General features: G+C 37.7%; 1 protein-coding gene across 2 annotated transcripts in view; it reads left to right on the plus strand.

Annotated features, from left to right (window-relative positions):
- The window catches only part of LOC116813437 (uncharacterized), a 575,563-nt gene that overhangs the window by 268,174 nt on the left and 286,508 nt on the right, over positions 1-20,881 (plus strand). The window lies entirely within an intron of this gene.

Below are 20,881 nucleotides of genomic sequence, written 5' to 3' on the forward strand. Positions count from 1 at the left end.
CTGTTTGCTTTAGCTTCAGTGCCCATATCATAGAAGGGTCAATGTTGTAATGGACGTCAAAAATATCCTTGAATCATTGAAACCCTTCTGCCAGTTTGTTTAATGTCAATTTGTTTTCTGGCACTCCTTCTTCTATGTCTTCTTCCTGATCTTCTGGCACTGGTTTTGAAACACTCGTCTCCATTAAGTCATCTTCTGTTAATTCCTCTGGTGTGGTATCTATTAGCTCTTGTATTTCTCTAAGACCCCTATCTTGAAACCCTTCAGGCCCTACCTTCCTTGCCCTATCCACAATCTTTTTCATTGTTTCCTTGACTGGCTCCATCATAAGTTCTGTGAAGTCATGCACAAGATCTGGACACAGTCTTCTCCAGCAGGAATTTATTGTTTCAGGCTTGATGACTTTCACAGCTTTTTCCATTATATAAGAACAATGACATTTTCATCGTCATTGGTGTAATCTTTTTAGACTTCATGATGTTCTCTCTATTGAGTTTTTCCATAGCATTGACAATTCTTTTTTTTTCTTTATTATACTTTAAGTTTTAGGGTACATGTATTCTTTTCATAGAGTACTGCGTGTGATGAGCCTTAAAGGTCCATATGACACCTGATCTAGAGGCTGAATTAGGGACTTATGTTTGGGAGCAAGTAGACCACTTCAGTGCCTTCAGTGTTGAACTCATGGGGTTCTGGGTGGCCAAGGACATTGTCTCATATGAAAAGAATTTTAAAAGTCAGTCCCTTTCTGGCAAGGTACTTCCTGACTTCAGGGACAAAATATCAGTGGAACCAATCCAGAAAAAGGGTTCTTGTTGTTCAGACCTTCTTGTACAACGAAAAGACTGGCAGGTGGTGTTTATCTTTCCCATTCAAAGCCCAGAGATTAGCAGATTTAGAGATAAGGGCAGTCCTGATTATAAACCTCCTGCATTTGCACAAAACGGCAGTTATCCTATCTCTTCCTGCCTTAAATTCTGGTGCTTGCTTCTCTTCCTTAGTAATAAATGTCTTTGGTTGCTTTTTTTTTTTTTTTTCCAGAATAAGCTGCTTTTACCTGTGTTAGAAACCTGTTTAGGTAGATGTCCTTTCTCTTCAATGATTGACAATTCTTTTCATAGAGTACTGGGTGTGATGTCCTTTCTCCTCAATGATTTCCTTAATGGTGCCTGGGAACTCACGTCTGCCATTGCGCCCAGCCTCTCCTGTTATCTTGACAGTTTTTAAGTCAAACCCCTTCCTAAAATTATCAAACCATCCTTTGCTGGCATTAAATTCTCTAGGTTTAGATCCTTCACCTTCCTTTTGCTTTCAGTTGTCACATAATGACTTTGTTTTTCTAGAATCATATTAGAATCTATAGGCATGCCTTTCTTATAGCAATCCTGTACCCATATAAAAGCTACATTTTCAATATGAGATAAAAGGTATTTTGTAAAAAGTACAAGGTTTTTGTGCTGGCTGGTGTAGCTGCAGTGATAGATTAGTGAATTTCCTTTTCTTTGTTTTATGGTGGTTCTTACGCTGGATTCATTTATCTTGAAATGGTGGGCAACAGCAGCTGTAGCCCTTAACCTACAGTACATATGAAGCAATTCAACTTTTTCTTCTAACATCATGACTTTTCTCTGCTTTTTGGGAGGACTTTTCAGCATTGCTAGTGACACTTTGTATGGGTCTGATGGAGTTATTAAAAGTTTACGGTATTGCCCCAAGCACTATGAAAGCATAAGTGACAACCATGAGATATCACTCTTTACTGTGATATACAATTTACTAGAGGCAAAATACTCACATGGAGTTGATTAGTGTCATACAGCATTTTAAGCAGATACTCGCAACACTGGAGCTCACCACAATTCAACCGGAGGTGGCTATGAAATTATTAGTATGTACTACAGTTAATTGTATGCAGTTATGATTTAATACTGAATCTTTACATTTGTTTACATTTCCCTTGACTTCAAATGGCACCATGTATGGTCTGTAAGTGTTTGTGTATACACTTACTTTTTATTCTAACTTTTAATCATGGATTTGTATATATTTTATGGTGGCAAATGATAGAATAGTGTCTACAAATATTTTACGTATTCATGAAATACCTAACTTTTTCCTATTTTTTTCAGTATATCTAGGCTATGTGCTTTGTCTGCAAGTGGTTTCAAATTGTTGTAAATCTCCAAAAACATTTCCAATGTATTTATTGAAAAATATCTATGTATAAGTGGACCCATGCAGTTCAATCCTATGTTATTCAAATGTCTACTGTATCAGAAAACAGTGACTGAAGGTTAATAAGCTAACCCTACAACTTAAAATAGCAATATCATAAACCCAAAGAAATTAGAAAGAATAAAAATAAAAGCAGAAATTAATGAAATAGAAAACAGAGAATCAGCAAAACAACATTGGTTTTTAAATGAAATGATAAAATTACTCAATATTGGCTTAGAATTAATTTTTAAGAAATGAGATAAAAGTCCAAAAATACTAGGAATAAAAAAGAGACAGATTTTTATATTCCTAATAAAGATGCAGGAGAAATTAAAAAGATATTATATATAACATGTCAATAAATTAAAAGCCTGAATGGAATGTTAAGAGTCTTGAAAAAAAATATAACATCTTTTCTCAAGAGGAAAGAGAAAACTTGCATAGTCTTATTATCATAAAATAAGTTGTTTAAAATCTTTTCACAAAAGGATGCCAGGGTCAGATGATTTTATAAGTAAATTCATGTAAATACTTTCAAATATTTAAATAACAGGTAATTCCACAATTTTTTTCAGCACATGGGAAAAGAGAGAAAAATCTCCAATTTATTTTATGAGGCTATTAAACTTTATTATCAAAACCAGACAATGGTAGTATGAAAAAGGACAAATTACAGGACAATCTCCCTTACTAATATAGATGCAAAAATTCTATGGAAAATAATTGGCAAATTAAACCCAATGAAATATATATAATTACTAAGCTGAGTTTCATAGTTAGGATGTTTGTTCAATATTAGAAAATCACCACATTAATAGATTAAAGAGGTGGGGCACGGTGGCTCATGCCTGTAATCCCAGCACTTTGGGAGGCTGAGGCAGGTGCATCACCTGAGGTCAGGAGTTTGAGACCAGCCTGGCCAACATGGTAAAACCCCATCTCTACTGAAAATACAAAATTAGCTGGGCATGGTGGCACATGCCTGTAATTCTAGCTACTCAGGAGGCTGAGGCAGGAGAATTGCTTGAGCCTGGGAGGCAGAGGTTGCAGTGAGCTGAGACCACGCCATTGCACTCCTGCTTGGGCGACAAAAGTGAACTCCATCTCAAAAAACAAAAAACAAAACAAAAAAACAGATTAAAGAGAAAAAGTATATATAATCATCTTAATAGATGCAAAGTAAGAACAATAATGAAGACCTCAAATCCATTCATATTCAAAATAAACTTAGTAAATTAGGAATAAAAATGAACATCTTTGATAACTATCTACCACAGAACTGCAGAAAATATTATTTAAATTATGAAATGTCAAAACATTCCCTTTAAAATCAGAAACAAACCAATAATGCTATTACCATTTCTATCATACAGTTTACTGCTATCTTAACACAGTAAAAGAAGAAAAATTAACAAAAGGTATACAATTTGGAAAGGAAGAACCAAGGCTGCCATTATTGCAGATGATAGAATTATCCACGTAGAAAATAAACCAATTATTTGTTTTGAACTAGTGAGAGAGTTTAGCAAGGGTGCTAGATATAGGTCAATATTTATGAGCTAGCATCTTTATAATCAGCAACAAGCAGTTAGAAAACATGTACATTTAAGAGATACTAATTACACTGGCAAAAAAAAATAACGTTTTGGAAATAAACATAATGAAAGATGTGAAGAACCTTTAGAGAGAAAATTATGACAATCTATTGAAATATATTGGTAAGACCTAGATAAAAAAGACTTCATCTTTTCACAGAGAGAAAAGCTCAATATGATAAGGATATCAACTCAAATTCATATCCAAATTCAATCTCATTCCAATCAAAATCTCAGTAGGGATTTTGTTAGAATTTGATGGATTCTAGAAATAGAAACAGAAGAGCAAAGAACTCTGCATATTTGAGATAGTCCTGAGGAAAAATGAAGTAGAAGGACTTAGCGTAAGTGATATAAAAAATTATTCCAAGCTCACAATTAATTACAATAGCGTATTTTTAGAAAAGGTGTAGAAAATTAGATCTGTGAATCAGAATAGAGAGAATAGAAGCAAACTCAGACTTGTTTGGAACCTTAAATCTTACAGAGCTGGCATTGTAGATTAACAGTGCTAGGACGACTGGCTGTGTATAGGAGAAATATTGTCAGATGCCTACCTCACGTTATATTCAAAATTTAATTCCAGATAGATTAAGATGAAATTGATAAGCCTTCAGGAGAAAGTATAACCTAATATCATCTTTATAACTTCTGAAGAGGGAAGGATTTTATTCCTCAAAAATATAAGTTATAAAAGAATTGCTAAATTTAACCACATTAAGATAAAAAACTTCTGTTCCTTAAAGTAAATCATCAATAGATAGAGAAGTCACATTTTGGGGGGAAATATTTGCAAGAAAACTGCAAAGATTTAATATCTACCATATGTAAAGAACTCCTAGGAATTCATGAGAAAATGGGCAAAAGTCATGAATAGGCATTTCATAGGAAAGGAAATATGAATGGCCAATAAACAAATGAAAAGATATTCAACCTCATTAGTGATTAGGAAGGAAATGTCAATGAAAACTGGCATGACATACTATTTCACACTACTAGACTGGGAAATATTAAATGTCTAATTTGTCAGCAATTGACATCTGGTCACAGTGGGGGCCAAGGGCCAATGCTGGGAGCTTGGAGACCAGAAAGGACACTGCTCAGTCATCTCACTGCACCCCTTTGGCTTTCAGTTACTCAGCTATTGGTTTAGTATCCTTTAACTGTATTCTATAGAGAAACATCATATTGCTTTAAAAATGTTTTCACTTCTTTTCTTTTCCTTCTCCATTTGGTGACACTGTGTGCTTTATGTAGGCATTCCATTATTTACTTTCAATTTCAGAGAACTTAGTAACTAAATTTACTCTAAGGCACTTTCCATTTATCTCCAAACCAGTGTCTTTTGTTCAGTGGATGACACACATTTTTCCAAATTTTGCTTCACTGAAGCTTAATGCCTTATTTTTTCCATTTCTGGGACTCTTCTTGGTCTTAATGGGAAAAATGAAGCAGCACATTCAAAGACCCATTTGGCTGCTGTGCAACCCTGTTGATTTATCATCAGTAAGTAAACAAACTCCTTATATTTTTTTTAAAGTCATGCTTGAGATCTTTTTTTTTAAACAACTCTCAGACAAAAATTGCTTCATATGCTTTTGCAGATTTTATTTGGAGTTCTTTACTTCCATTTTGTCTAATCAGGGTATCTCTAATCCCAGCAATGCAAATGAGAGGGCCTCCGGAGGACCACAGCATTCCCTCCTCCCATCGGGTATGGCCGGCACCCCTCTCCACTCCACACACCTGCTGTGCCCTAAGCTAACATCCTCTACCCTGCAACCTTATTTGAGAAACTCTCTGTGTGAAACCAGTGGGTGTAGAAATAGCAGGTGACTCCCTTTCAGCAGTTTTGGTGGCCAGAGAAGAATTATTGCTTCCTTCACTTTGTGGCTCTGGTAAGTGCCCAAGAGGTGTAGTCAAAAAATCAACACATTAGTAATCCAGCAGGACTGACTCCAACTGTTTAACATGGCCCAGCTCAAATGTCACATCCTCGGTGATGCCTTCTCTGACCCCTTTCCTCTCCTAGTCACAGTTTAACTGCACCCTTTGTGCTCCCACAGCCCTTTGTTCAAGTTACTAGTATAGCGTTTGCCACCTATTGTCATTTTAACATTTTAGAAATTGCATTTGAGTATGGTAGAAGGGCAAGAGGGTGGATTTTCAAGAAGGTCAAATTTGGGTATCCAGCCTACTCTTCTGTGTTCAGGTTTGAGACTTTGAGTGAGTAAATACCCTCGCTGAACCTCAGTTTTCTTATCTGTATGAGAGATTATAAGATTACATAGAGGAGAGCAGATCATACATAAAGCACAAGCCTTGCCTTTAGCAGATATTTAACAAATGTCAGTTTCATTTCTTTTCTTTTCCTGCTTAGATGTAAACCTGTTTGTCTCTTTCTACTAGATCATAAAACTCTCCAGGGAGATGCCTTGACACGAATCTTTCTAGCTCCCAGCTCTAGCACAGTGCGCAATACAGATGTTCCATATAAGAGTGTTGGATGCCAGATCAAAGGAATGCCATGTCAGGTCCTGGAAAACTTGACACAACTTACTGATCGGGCTCCTATGACAATGCATATGGACCTCTGTTTGGTTTGCTCCATTCTTTCATCCGAGCCTTTGGCTTGAGGGTGATGAAGGGAGACAGGGCAACTTAATTTTAAATCCACATAGTCTTCAAACTCGAAGTAGGTCAATGCAGACTCCTTGTTAGAATTGCTACTCTTTGGAAAGTTGTGAGTTATAAATTAGAGGACCAGATTTGCTTGTTGAAAAAATACTGAGCTAGAACTTGGAGGCATGGTGGCTGTGGGCAAGGTTTTGCCTACAACTGAGGTGCTTCCTAGGGCATGTTCCCACAATACCAATATGGATTCAGATCAAGGCTTGTTGGCCTTCTTCCATGGAAAAGCACACGCGTTTGGCTGAAGAAAAAAAAGTAACTTGGCAGGAATTGTACTGCTTTAAAGTCTTCTCAATATCTGAATTAATTCTCTGTCATCACACATAGCTTCAAGCTACTATTTCATATGAAAAATCCTCTGCTGTAATTATTACAGATGGTGTGACAATGACAGAAGTTGATGGAAATCTCCTAGTAAGAGGTAAATTATATAGATACATGATGGTGATGGCTTGTGAGTAGTGTGCACTTTTTGGAGATCTTTTTCTCTTGGCTGTCTCCCCTACAATGCTTTCCAGACCAGTTCCTGGTTTGAGCCTATGTAAAAATCTGGCATTTCATATCTTTTCAGTTAAGTCAGCACCCACCATGAGTCAGGCACCGTTTCTCCAGTCTGAGTTCTGGGATACAGTAGGAAGCAAGACAGACCAAGTCTCTGCCCTCAGGGAGCTTCCATTTTAATATGCCAATAAATTCCTGTTATTTATTTCCATTTTTGGTGTTTTGGCTTTCATTTCCCTATATTCAGTTTGTCTATCCGTGAATTCCTTTAAGGCCATTGGGAGCACTCCATTTTGCTATTTAAGGCTTTTGACTTCTCCTTTCCAGTTGAAAGTTTATTTATTTTTAAGGCTATGATATGGTCATAAGCTTTTAGAGCTAGGTGATATTTGAGTTTGTGTAACCCAACAATGAGCTTTGGAGATGTATGAGTTTGTCCAGTCACATGGGGCCACTCCGGTGGGTGGGGCCCAGCTGACTCCCAGTTTGTTGCTCTCACGTTTCCATTACACTGCCTCCCTGATTTCCTATCTCATGCTTATTCTGGTGCATATTTCCTTTATTCTGCAAACATTTATGGATTCCAACTTCATGCCAAGCCCTGCACTAGACCGGAGACACAGACATAGATCCTTTCCTTAAAGAGAGAATGGGCTTCCTTCTCATTGTGTATGTATGTCACTTTATTTTAAATTTCCTCATATTCTGACAAAATTTGCTGACTCTTCATATACCCCTCCCAAATCTCTCAATTTTTTACAGGTATTTTTATTTTATTTTATTTTTTAAAATTATACTTTTGTTCTTATTGATACATAAATATACCCCCTATTCACTTCTCTGTTTGATATGGCATTTTACATGGTAAACAGGTTTATATAAATAAGCACTTTTTGATTAGATTTTCTTACAGAATGATCCTAAATTTTTAATTTCAGACAGTTACTTCTCATGTTTCCCAGCTAATACAGATGAAATTCCTTCTTACACCACTAAGTGACCTGTGGGAGTGTAGCAGTGGTTTGAGACCCAGCTACATGTTGGATTTGCCTGGAGGGAGGAGCTTTTAGAAAATACTGATGCTGGGACCTCACCCTAAACAACTTCATTCAGAATATCTGAAGCAGGGAACTAGGCATTGGTATGGTTGAAGACGCTCCCGTGGGAGTCTCACCTTCAGCCAAGATGAAAAGTGTTCTATAGGACAAATACCGTTTCTTTCCATAATTTTTCTCTCATGTATCTTTTAGGATACTTTTATTTATACTAGCTCTTTTTGCACAATTCAAAGTTATATATCGGTTACCAGAGGTGACATAATTTTCAAACTTTCATCAAATATCTTAAACCCCATATATCTGTATTACTACATTGATTTGTATAAAGAGCTCCCAAATCAGTATTAATTTTTGATATTTTTTTCTCACTCTAAAATAGGAGCTTTTCTTTTCGCTCAGTGCTCATTTTAGGGTTCCATGTGCTTCTATTTAAACCCCGTGTTCCAGCTTGAAGGTGCGTTTTCTCCGTACTTGTGGTATTCATGCTTTATTTCATCTCCCTGCCCCCCACTCTGTGGGGGCCCCCTTCTTTTTTGTCTTTTGCTGTCTCAGGCTGTGTTACTTCATCTTTCTGTAGACATGGAGTCTGAGTTTCCTACAGAGAGTTATTGTTTTTATTATTTTCGTTTTTTTCTTTTATTGATTTTCCTGAATCTTTTCTGCTGCCTTAACCTCTTGTCCTAAAATTGATTCTTTGGAAGCCAAAATTTTGATCTCCAGGGTTTTGATATTGAAGTAGCTTTCTAATTTTCTCCACCGTTTTCTTGATGCATTTCATGTTTACTCCTAACAATTTTATATTTTCTTCTCCGTATAAAAACCTGAAATACGTATTTGTCTGTTCTTACCCTTTGTCTCACTTGCAACACTTTGTGGTGCCATTTTTTTTTTGTCTGACTTACTATGTAACCCCGCTTTTCTGTGTTAACATTTGTATGACTTCTCCAGCTATGCATATGATACACGACCCCGTTTATGCTCACAGTCAAAATTCCTGGCAAATATTTAACCCTCCCTTTTTGTCATCATAGATCTCACGCACAATCATATTTTCCTCATACAAATCTCCAGCTTGTTACTTCCAGTGGGACTGTTAATACAAAATCCTATCTTTTTAATTATGTCATATAATTGCTTTTATTCACTGCTTCATTTATTCTTTAAGTAAGTGATCTTGGGGGTCCAAAACCACTCAGGTGCATCTCTGCATAGTTCTTTTCTGAGTGCAGCTCCTTTCTTTCCTCAGTACAATTTTTCTAAACAAATCCTATTTCTTGTTGCTCTGGGAATCACTGTCAAGTCCTAACTGTAGGTAATTTGGATTTTGCAAATAGATGCTTGGACACATCCTGTAGTCACGGAACACCAGTACTGAGGTAGGTGCTACCTTTCCTCTGGTCTATGCCATTTTGTCCTTTATTTTGGCTTTCTTGGATTTTCCTCCACGAGCTTTTGGTCTCACAGGGTATCTTTCTCCTGCTCATAGTGTATGTTGCTCTATCGATGATTGCTTCTTATGTGAAATTGGTAGGCTGGCTGCCAGTGACTCCCAGCTGCACAAACTAATTCATCCCTGGAGCTTGGCTTCCCTGTGCACTTACACATTGTTTTTCCTGCTCACCCCACTCAGAGCTGCCAATATACCAGTTGCCTTGGATTCCTTCTGCTTTTCCTCACTAGCATATGGTATGGTCTGACCTAGTGAAGCTGAGTTTCAATTTCACTGAGAAAAGAGGCATTCTGATGTAAGCTGAACATGAAAGTAACAGAATAGAGACCCCGCTCTCTCATATGTGCAACAGCTTTTTCTTGAGAATTTGATCTATGCCAGGGACTTGGCTAGTATGCGTGAAGTTACCAATATGAGTAAGATTTTAGTTCTGACCTTAAAGAACTTTCTAACTAATGGGAGAAACAGCAAAGTTTATCCATAATTAACGTATATCAGCAAATATACTTTTGTTATTAGAAAAGGTAGAATAAGCTAGTGCTGAAGAGAACAGGCTTTGAAGCCAGATAGACCTGGACTTGAATTTGGACTTCACCACCCATAAGCAAGTTGGCCTGGGGCAAGTTCCTTAATATTTCTACACTTCCCTCTCCTGTCTGTAAAATGATTCTAAGTGATAGTTCTTAAAACATAGGATGGTCATTAAGATTAAGTGAATGAATAGAGGTTACATGCTTACTCAGTAAATGCTCAGCAAATACTGGTTTTAAAAATAAAGGTGCTATGTACAAGCTACAATGAGAATACAATGGAAGAGTCAAGGAAGATTTCTGGGAAGAGGTGACACTTAAGTTGAGTTTTGAAGGACAGGTAGGGAATAGATAAATGAAGAAAATAAATTTTAAGCAGAGGGAACAGCATATGCAAAGATATGAAGGTGTGAAATAATAAAATAAGTGCATTAACTCCAAAAAATGTATTCTATATGGGCATACCAGAAAAATTCGTAACAGGAAGAATGGTGTCTGAGGGAGAGACAAGATCAGAACTCATTTAAACAGAAGGAATTCTGTAACAAAAAACATGTCACTCATCTACAGAGTGCCAAGATGAGAGAGATGCAACCTCAAACTTTCAAAGATGTCTAAGAAGATCTCCCCTTGAAATATCAAGCAGAAAGAACTGCAGAACGAAAAAAAAAAGATGTGGCAGACTTTAATGTTTTTTTTTCTCGTAAATTCGTTTAAGTGCCTTATAGATGCTAGATATGAGATCTTCATCAGATGCATAGTTTGCAAAAATTTTCCCATTGTATAGGTTGTCTGTTTACTCTGTTGATAATTTCTCTTGCTGTGCAGAGATCTGTAGCTTAATTAGATTCCATTTGTCAATTTTTGCTTTTGCTGCAAATGCTTTTGGCATCTTCATCATGAAATCTTTGCCTGTGCCTAGTCCTGAATGGCATTGCCTAGGCTGTCTTCCAGGGTTTTTTATAGTTTTGGGTATTTTAAGTCTTTAATCCGTCTTGAGTTAATTTTTGTATACGGTGTAAGACAGTGGTCCAGTTTCCATCTTCTGCATATGGTTAGAGAATCCTTTCCTTATTGCTTGTTTTTGTCAGGTTTGTCGAAGGTCAGATAGCTGTAGGTGTGCTGTCTTATTTCTGGGTTCTTTGTCATTTCATTGGTCTGTGCCTATTCTTGTACCAGTATCAAGCTGTTTTGGTCACCACAGCCCTGTAGTCTAGTTTGAAGTCCAGTAGTGTGGTGCCTACAGTTTTGTTCATTTTGCTTAGGATTTCCTTGTCTATTTGGGATCTTTTTTGGTCCCATGTGAATTTTCAAATGGTTTTCTCTAGTTCTGTAAAGAATGTCAATGGCAGCTTAACAGGAATAGCATTGAATTTATAAATTGCTTTGGGCAGTATGGCCACTTCAACAATATTGATTCTTCCTATCCATGAGCATGGAATATTTTTCCATTTGTTTGTATCATCTCTGATTTCTTTGAGCAGTGGTTTGTAGTTCTCCCTGTAGAGATCCTTCACTTCCTCTTTTAGTTGTATTCCTAGGTATTTTATTCTTTTTGTGGCAATTGTGAATGAGAGTTTGTTCATGATTTGGCTCTTGGCTTGACTGTTGGTGGTATATAGGAATGCTAGCGATTTTTGCACATTGATTTTGTATCCTGACACTTTGCTGAAGTTACTTATCAGTTATGAAGCTTTTGGGCTGAGATGATGGGGTTTTCTACATATAGGATCATGTCATCTGCAAACAGGAATAGTTTTACTTCCTCTCTTCCTATACTGTGCAGAAAATAAAAAAAATGAGATCATGTCCTTTGCAGGGACGTGGATGGAGCTAGAGGCCCTCATCCTTAGCAAACTAACACAGGAACAGAAAGCCAGATACTGGATGTTCTCACTTATAAGTGAAAGCTAAATGATGAGAACACATGGACACATAGAGAGGAACAACACACAGTGGGGCCTGTCACAGGGTGGAGGGTGGGGAGGAGGGAAAGGATCAGGAAAAATAACAAATGGATAGTAGGCTTAATACCTGGGTGATGAAATAATTGGTACAACAAACCCCTATGACTCACGTTTACTTAGGTAACAAAGCTGCACGTACTTCACATGTACCCTTGAACTTAAAAGTAAAAAAGAAAAGGGGTGGCAGAAATGATGGCATTCTGACACTCAATTAGAAACATATCCAAAAGCCCACAAACTTGTGACCTGTACCCTCCTACAGACCCAAGACAGCTCAGATCCATATCCACCACATTAAACTTTTAACTAGTCTCTCTCCCTGCTTTTTGTTATCAGACACGTAAGCGTGTAGCCTAAGATCTTAATGAAAGAGCAAAGCAACTTGGTGCTATGACACCTGAGTCTAACAGCTGTGTGTGAATGACCTGAAAAAAGAAAAGCAATACTCCTTGTCTAAGCAACGCAGACATGGCTGTGCTGTGTCCTGTAGACACCCAGGGTTGAATTTGTGCAGTCATTGCCAGAAAAGCACACCACACCCACATGTCAAAACAAACATGATATCCAGGGGAGGAAAATCAAGGTTTCAGTTGTTTCTTTTCTTCCCTCTCCAAATCCCAAGAATCCAGTGAGTTTTAATAACACTTCTAAAATGTCAGGAGAAAGAAATCATACTTTTAGAAAGGTTGAAACAACCAAGGGGGTCTTTTGTGGGATCTAGTTTCACTCTGAACTCCCTGGGGATGGTAGGGGTACAGGTGTGCCTTGCTTTAAGAAAATGCTTTGAAAAAAATCAGGCACAGAATAGAGACTTTAGGAGATGATTATTCATATTATAATATGCATTTTAAATGTATCTGAATCACAATCACAGATTTGCTTTAAAAAAGCAGTTTCTTTCCTGTGAATCGGTGCCTATTTTCAGATTGTTAATTTGGTAGAGTTGCGAAGAGAGTGTCGAGAAATTTAGTGTTCAAGGATTAAGTATTTTTATTTATGTAAGATATGTCAAAAACAAAGACTGAGCATTTGTGAAACATTTGTGAAACACTGAGAAAGGAAATGGTATTGATTAAGTATTTATTATGTGTAAGGCATTTTTTATAAGCTGTGGAGATAAAATTTATTAAAGCATAATTCCAACTTTCCTTCCTTCCTTCTTGTTCTCTGCCTGTTAGTCAATGCAACTTCTTTCTTCATCTCCCTTGTATAGAAGAGACCTGAATTTGTGGCCAGGTTCTTATAATTTATAAATCCAGAATGAGGAAAGAAGGTAGAGAGAGTGGATACTGGACAATTCAGGAAGAAAGTGGGGCGGAAACAAGAAAACAAAAGCTAGTACAGACAATATTGAGGAGAGCTTGGCAAAAGTGTCACCTAGTGAGGGACTTGGAAGGGGACTGTAGAGAAGCTATGGATTATGAAAAGCAGAAATTTTAAAAGTCATGTTTTTAAGTTATAAATGAAGTTTCCTTTATGTTTTCCGAAAGGTACAAAGAAAGATTAAATTGCTTTGAATCTTGGACTGTGCTACTTTGAATGTGAAAATACATTGACACTTGTGCAGGAGGACTTTCTGAGATTTATGTCATCTCATTTAATCCTTCAATAACCACCTGAAGTAGGCATTTTATTTTTATATACAGATGAAAAGACTGAGTTACAAAGATGTTCAGAGACATGCCTAAATCACACAGCTACAATATGGCACAGCCTGAATTTTAAAATAGGCCTGTTGACTTTAAATAAACTTATAAATAGCATAGGATTGAATTGTGTTTTCTTAACCAAATCTGAGTCTTTGAATTTCAATAAGAAATTTTAAACCAGTTATACTTATTGTTAAAAATGTTGTGTTTCTTTTTCTACAATCTTTTGATATTATCTTTCTGTATTCACGTCAACTACCCTTTCTTATTTTCTGCAATTTCTTCTTTAGCATACGGAATAGAGCTTTAAAAATGTTTTTCTCTTCTCCAATCATTTAGAAAATTTTAATCTTATTTCATTTCAGCTGTTGGTTAGCCTTAACATATTCAAAAGTATTTCTTCTGAGTGTTATTTTTTTCTGTTAAACAAAGTCAATAATGCATGTGTTTTGATTCTTTTCTATGTAAAATGTTGTGACATGTTTTCTCTCCTATCCTTGTCCCACATATTCCCTTCCTCCCTCTTAAATTTGTATGATTTTATCAATACAGTACATGTGTTTTATTTATATTCTCTTTTGATAATTATTTTGATATTTGCATTCAGTTTTTATCAACTATAATTCTCATTTCAGCTACATAAATATAGAACAGTTTCTTCCATGTTCTGGCAATGGCTTACTTGACAACCAAATAATTGTCCTTCCTTCAGTGCTATATCTTTAGGTATTTAATGTTGGTTTAATGAGGATTTTAGTGGAAGGGCAAGTAGGAGAGGAGGGAAATGTTAAGAGCTCTAAATACACATCTTTAATGGGGGCAAGCTAACAGAAAAAGTAATAAATAGAAATATAACCTTATTGGCCAGGCAAGGTGGCTCATGTCTGTAATCCCAGCACTTTGGGAGGCTGAGGCGGACGGATCACCTGAGGTCAGGAGTTCGAGACCAGCCTGTCTAACATGGTGAAACCCTGTTTCTATTAAAAATACAAAAAATTAGCTGGGCATGATGGTGCTTGCCTGTAATCCCAGCTACTTGGGAGGCTGAGGCAGAAGAATCGCTTGAACCCAGGAGGTGGAGGTTGCAGTGAGCCGAGATCGCACCATTTCACTCCAGCTTGGGCAACAAGAGTGAAACTCCATAATCTTATTTTAGAATAAATAGCTAAAATATTTAAAATTAGTTGCTTGGAGAATGGTGAAAGTAAGGCAAAACTACTGTTTTTTATTACATGCCTTTTAATATAATTAGATGTTTTAAATGATGACTTAATTTTGGAAGTAGTTCTGTGCATATATATATACATATGCATATATACATATGTATAATATGCACAGAACTACTTCCAAAATTATATATATACAAATTATATATAATACATATATATACAAATATAAAATTATATATATATACATATGTATAATATGCACAGAACTACTTCAAAATTATATATAATTTATAAATTTAAAAGTCCTGGTTTAAAAAATAAGTGTGGATTCTGGATATTAGCCCTTTGTCAGATGGATAGATTGTGAAAATTTTCTCCCATTCTGTAGGTTGCCTGTTCACTCTAATGATAGTTTCTTTTGCTGTGCAGAAACTCTTTAGTTTAATTAGATCCCATTTGTCTATTTTGGCTTTTGTTGCCATTGCTTTTGGTGTTTTAGTCATGAAGTCTTTGCCTATGCCTATGTCCTGAATGGCACTGCCTAGGTTTTCTTCTGGGGTTTTTATGGTTTTAGGTCTTACATTTAAGTCTTTAATCCATCTTGAGTTAATTTTTGTATAAGGTGTAAGGAAGGGATCAAGTTTCAGCTTTCTACATATGGCTAGCCAGTTTTCCCAGCACCATTTATTAAATAGGGAATCCTTTCCCCATTGCTTGTTTCTGTCAGGTTTGTCAAAGATCAGATGGTTGTAGATGTGTGGTGTTATTTCTGAGGCCTCTGTCCTGTTCCATTGGTCTATATCTCTGTTTTGGTACCAGTACCATGCTGTTTTGGTTGCTGTCACCTTGTAGTATAGTTTGAAGTCAGGTAGTGTGATGCCTCCAGCTTTGTTTTTTCTGCTTAGGATTGTCTTTGCTATGCTTGCTCTTTTTTGGCTCCATATGAAGTTTAAAGTAATTTTTTCCAATTACGTGAAGAAAGTCAATGGTACTTTGATGGGGATAGCATTGAATCTATAAATTACTTTAGGCAGTATGGCCATTTTCACGATATTGATTCTTCCTATCCATGAGCATGGAATGTTTTTCCATTTGTTTATGTCCTGTCTTATTTCCTTGAGCAGTCGTTCGTAGTTCTCCTTGAGGAGGTCCTTCACATCCCTTGTAAGTTGTATTCCTAGGTATTTTATTCTCTTCGTAGCAATTGTGAATGGGAGTTCACTCATGATTTGGCTGTTTGTCTGTTATTAGTGTATAGGAATGCTTGTGATTTTTGCACATTGATTTTGTACATTTATCCTGAGACATTGCTGAAGTTACTTATCAGCTTACAGAGATTTTGGGCTGAGATGATGGGGTTTTCTAAATATAAAATCATGTCATCTGCAAACAGAGACAATTTGACTTCCTCTCTTCCTATCTGAATACAAATTTACAAGAAAAAAACAACCCCATCAAAAAGTGGGCAAAGGATATGAACAGACACTTCTCAAAAGAAGACATTTATGCAGCCAACAAACATACGAAAAAATGCTCATCATCGTTCGTCATTAGAGAAATGTAAATCAAAACCACAATGAGATACCATCTCATGCCAGTTAGAATGGCGATCATTAAAAAGTCAAGAATAAGCAGATACTGGAGAGAATGTGGAGAAGTAAGAACACTTTTACACTGTGGGTGGGAGTGTAAATTAGTTCAACCATTGTGGAAGACAGTGTGGCAATTCCTCAAGGATCTAGAGCTAGAAATACCATTTGACCCAGCAATCCCATTTCTGGATATATACCCAAATGATTATAAATCATTCTATAAAGACACATGCACACATATGTTTATTGCAGCACTGTTCACAATAGCAAAGACTTGGAACCAACCCAAATGCCCATGAGTGATAGACTGGATAGAGAAAATGAGGCACATATACACCATGGAATACTATGCAGCCATAAAAAAGGATGAGTTCATATCCTTTGTAGGGACATGGATGAAGCTGGAAACCATCATTCTCAGCAAACTAAAACAGGAACAGAAAACCAAACACCACATGTTCTCACTCGTAAGTGGGAGTTGAACAATGAGAACACATGGACCAGGAAGGGGAGCATCACACTCTGGGGCCTGTCAGGGGAGTGAGGGGCTGGGGGAGGGATAGCATTAGGAGAAATACCTAATGTAGATGACGGGTTGACGGGTGCAGCAAACCACCGTGGCACATGTATACCTATGTAACAAACCTGCATGTTTTGCACATGTACCCCATTACTTAAAGTATAATTTTAAAAAAAGTATGGAATAAATGTGGAAGAATGCATGACATGTCTAGACCACTTCCCCCCCTTCTCTCAAAGAAGTATAAGACCCTACAAACTGGGGTTGGGGAGAGTTAGAGAACACCAGGATAGTTAGATTCTGGTGAAAGTCCTCAAGAATATGCCCTGCAGCCTGCCCTATCCTGGACAGAATCCCTGGGAATTGCCATAGAAAGTCCCGGATATATTTGAGAATCCAAATTTGGAGAAGTCCTATGTTTCACTTCTTGTTGGGGGCCTTGGGAGGCAGTAAGCCCCAGAGTTTCTTGAGCCACTGTGAGTTAGGCAAATAGAAGCACCTATATAGGTGCCAAGGCAGACAGACCTAAGGCAAAGCCATCAATCCTCCACGTGCCTTAGTTGGTGCAAGGGACGAAAACTCCTTACATGTGATTGACATTGTCCAGCACCTGAGACTGGAAGACTTGGAGGATGAAAATGCCATTGTAGATGTGGTGTGATCCACAGGTCCATGGACTCATAAGTCCAAATGGGAAGAACAATATCTCAGGTGTGGCCAGCCTGGAGATGGGATGATCACTAAGGATTGAATAGAACAATGTACAGCTCAGCAGATACCTGTGTGGAACAAATCACGACCCAGGGAGAAGATGCCTCTGGGTGAGACCCTGCTATGTGAAGCTCCGTGGATCTTGAACGACTCTCCGCACCACCCTTTTAGGGAGATTTAGGGAGAAATACTTGCTGAACTTGTCAGGACTTTTGGTTCCAAGCAAAGAAACCAACTCTAGTTAACATGAACAGAAAAGGAATTTATGGGAAGGACACCAGAGAGTCCTCAGAATCAATGGGCTCAGGAAAAGGGCAGAACTGCCTTCAGCCAAAACCACAGCACAGGAAGCTTCTGGTTAGATGCTGATGACACCACTACTGGCATGACCACTTCAGAAATGGACACAGGGCATCACTGCAGTGAACCTCTGCCACTCCTAGAATAGTGTTACGGAGCCACTGATGCAGCTGCCAGAATAAATCCTCCAGGGTCTCTCATTTCCTATGCACTGCAGACTTCATGTCCTGGGTAGGACAATCCTGTTGGCCAACATTAGTCATGTGCCCACTCTCCAGTTATTTTTGGCTTTGATTCTGATGGGGTGGGTTTTGTTCTTTATTGTGGCATCCCGTACCCTCTGCCTCATCCAAAGGAAGAAGGCTCATGCTCATACAACCAAAATGAGTGTTCATCACTCTTGAATTGAATATTTCGAAGCAACCTGATTGTCTGGAATTAACTAATTTCTGCTACTGGAAGCTTAAGATATAATCTAAATTCAACCACAGAAAAATAGAAGCTTATGTTTTCATACACTTGTGCTTTGGTTTGAGAAATTTGTATCTGGGTCATTCAGTGGAATGGAGAACACCTTACCCATGCCCCTTTTCAAGCCAGGAATCTCAAGGCCAAGGAAGTTAAGTGACTTTTTCACACCAGTAATTAGCAGAGTGAAGATTTGATCTTGGGGACTTGTTCTCAAACTTTGAGCCCTATCAACTACATTGTGATTTATTTTCAAGATGTTAGGGCCAGATTATAACTAAATTAGACTATTCTAGATCATTTGTTCTGAAACCTTGTCCTTAACATGGTGCCATTTCCTCCTATTATGACAAAAAAGAATAAATCACAATGTAGTGGATAGGGTTCCAGGTTTGGGGAGTCTGTGCACGTCGTAAAAGCCGCATGGCTCCTCCAAACACAATCCTGACATTTAATAAACCCAGCAGAATTTATCTTTCTTAGCTCACAGTCCTGTGCCACCAGAGAAAGAGAATTACCCAGAAACAAAGAGCAAAGTGCTTGTTGCCTACCCACCACATTTTATTCAATTACCTGCCAAGCTGCTTTCTTCCTTTTCCACTCCCTGGGTATTCATGGGAAGAGGTGAGAAGGGAAGAGAAGAAAGGCATTTTACAGGTAATCTTGTCTGTTGTGCTTCACCTTGACTGTACTTGGAGACATCCTGGATCTCCATTTCTTTATCTCCACTTAGCTGAGCAGAGTAGAGACAGGAAATGCTTAAGACCAGAACAGTAATAGGTGTAAGTAAAAAAAAGTATCTGTTTTCCATTAAGGATATTAGCTTCTCTGTTGGGATTGTTATTATAGCACTAGGTCAGGGGCCGCTTGTGGCTGACTGGTGCCTCTTCTGACTGGGTGGTCATTGCCCCCCTCTAGTTCCTCTCTGGAGCAGGGGTCACTCTTTCTAAATCTGGCTTCCCCTGATGGAGTCAGAATGATCAGATTCCCTACTTCAAGTATTGACACAATAGGGTAATAATGGTGAGTCCTTGTTTTCAGGACGTTAGAACAAAAGAAGGAAGTATTTTGCCCATGTACTTTACAGCCGTTCATTGAGGATGATTTCATGTTGAATTGCAAAATAATTACATTTTATGGTAAAAATTACACCTTATATTGGTTTCCCACATAACATGTTCACCTCTTATGTCAACCCAATTCTAGTATGGTGCACTATAGTGTCACTATGTAGTAAACATTTGATGAGTAGAAGAATGAAAACTCTCTAAAGACAGAAATAGATGCAAATGCCCACAACCCAACAAAGTGGATGCTGGTAAAAAATAATTGACAATTAGGTGCTGCTATTGTTTTCAGGGCCTTCCTTCTTTCCTTCTGTATTGCAAACTTTCATTATGATAATTTTCAAAGAAACACAAACATAGAATTTTCCAATGAATCGCCATGCATCTATCAACCATCTTTCATAACTGTATATTTTTCCACCGTTATTGTCAACCCCCATTGCCTCACACTTTTTTGGAGGGGATATTTTAAATAAAAACCCAGACATTGTTTGTTTCCACTCACAGTCATTTTAGTGTATACTGCAAACAGAAGAGGACTTTTAAGAAATCTACAACCACAATCCCATTATCACTTCCTCCCAAATTAACAGTCAGTCTAATACCATCTAATACTCAATGTGTGTTTGGTTTTCATCTCTTCTGAGCTTCCTGTGAAGTTTCTTCTTAAATTAACATTAATTTGTGGCTTAACTCTAGTACTTTTACTACTCTGTTAGAGATATAACCTCCAACACCCTTCCCTCCAAACCCTAATTGAATACTTAAAATTGCTAGATGAATAACTTATATCTCCACTAATTCAATGAAGACTATTTAATGAGGACTTAAAATGCTGCTGACATTACAGAAGGTGGATAAAATGGATAGCACCCCTGGCCTCAACAAGCTTATGGTTTTAAGGAGGATATGCTAGGCTTGGAGGCCCCTCTAACACCTTATACTCAGTATGATAAAACTGATCTCATCTTCTTACCTTTGACAGCCAGCTCCCCAGGGGTCCTGCCATGTCTGACAGTGGCCTCATCATTCTTCATGCCCCCCAGTCTCGGCACTTGGCTGTTTTTCTTTAGCCTCCATATGTAGTCAGTTTCAAATTGGACTAATTTTCTTCTGAAATGTTTTCCATACTTAACGTTTTTTTCTCTAGGGGGTCAGCCCTCTGTGACAAAACAAGCCAAATAAATTGTTGGAATTTACATGAGTCCTGCCTTCTGTAATGGGGCAAATCGAGAGGGAGGTGTTAGCAGCTCTGAGGGTATGGAGTCCAGCATTGTGCCATAAAATGCTTCTTATGAGGCAGGTCCAAGGATGCAGCGTCAGGGCAGATATACAACAATATGGTATTTGGTATACAAGTCATAATCAGAAAAAGCATCCCACAGCATGCACGTGG

The sequence above is a fragment of the Hylobates moloch genome, unplaced genomic scaffold, assembly GCF_009828535.3.
Source record: "Hylobates moloch isolate HMO894 unplaced genomic scaffold, HMol_V3 SCAFFOLD_9, whole genome shotgun sequence".
NCBI lineage: Eukaryota > Metazoa > Chordata > Mammalia > Primates > Hylobatidae > Hylobates > Hylobates moloch.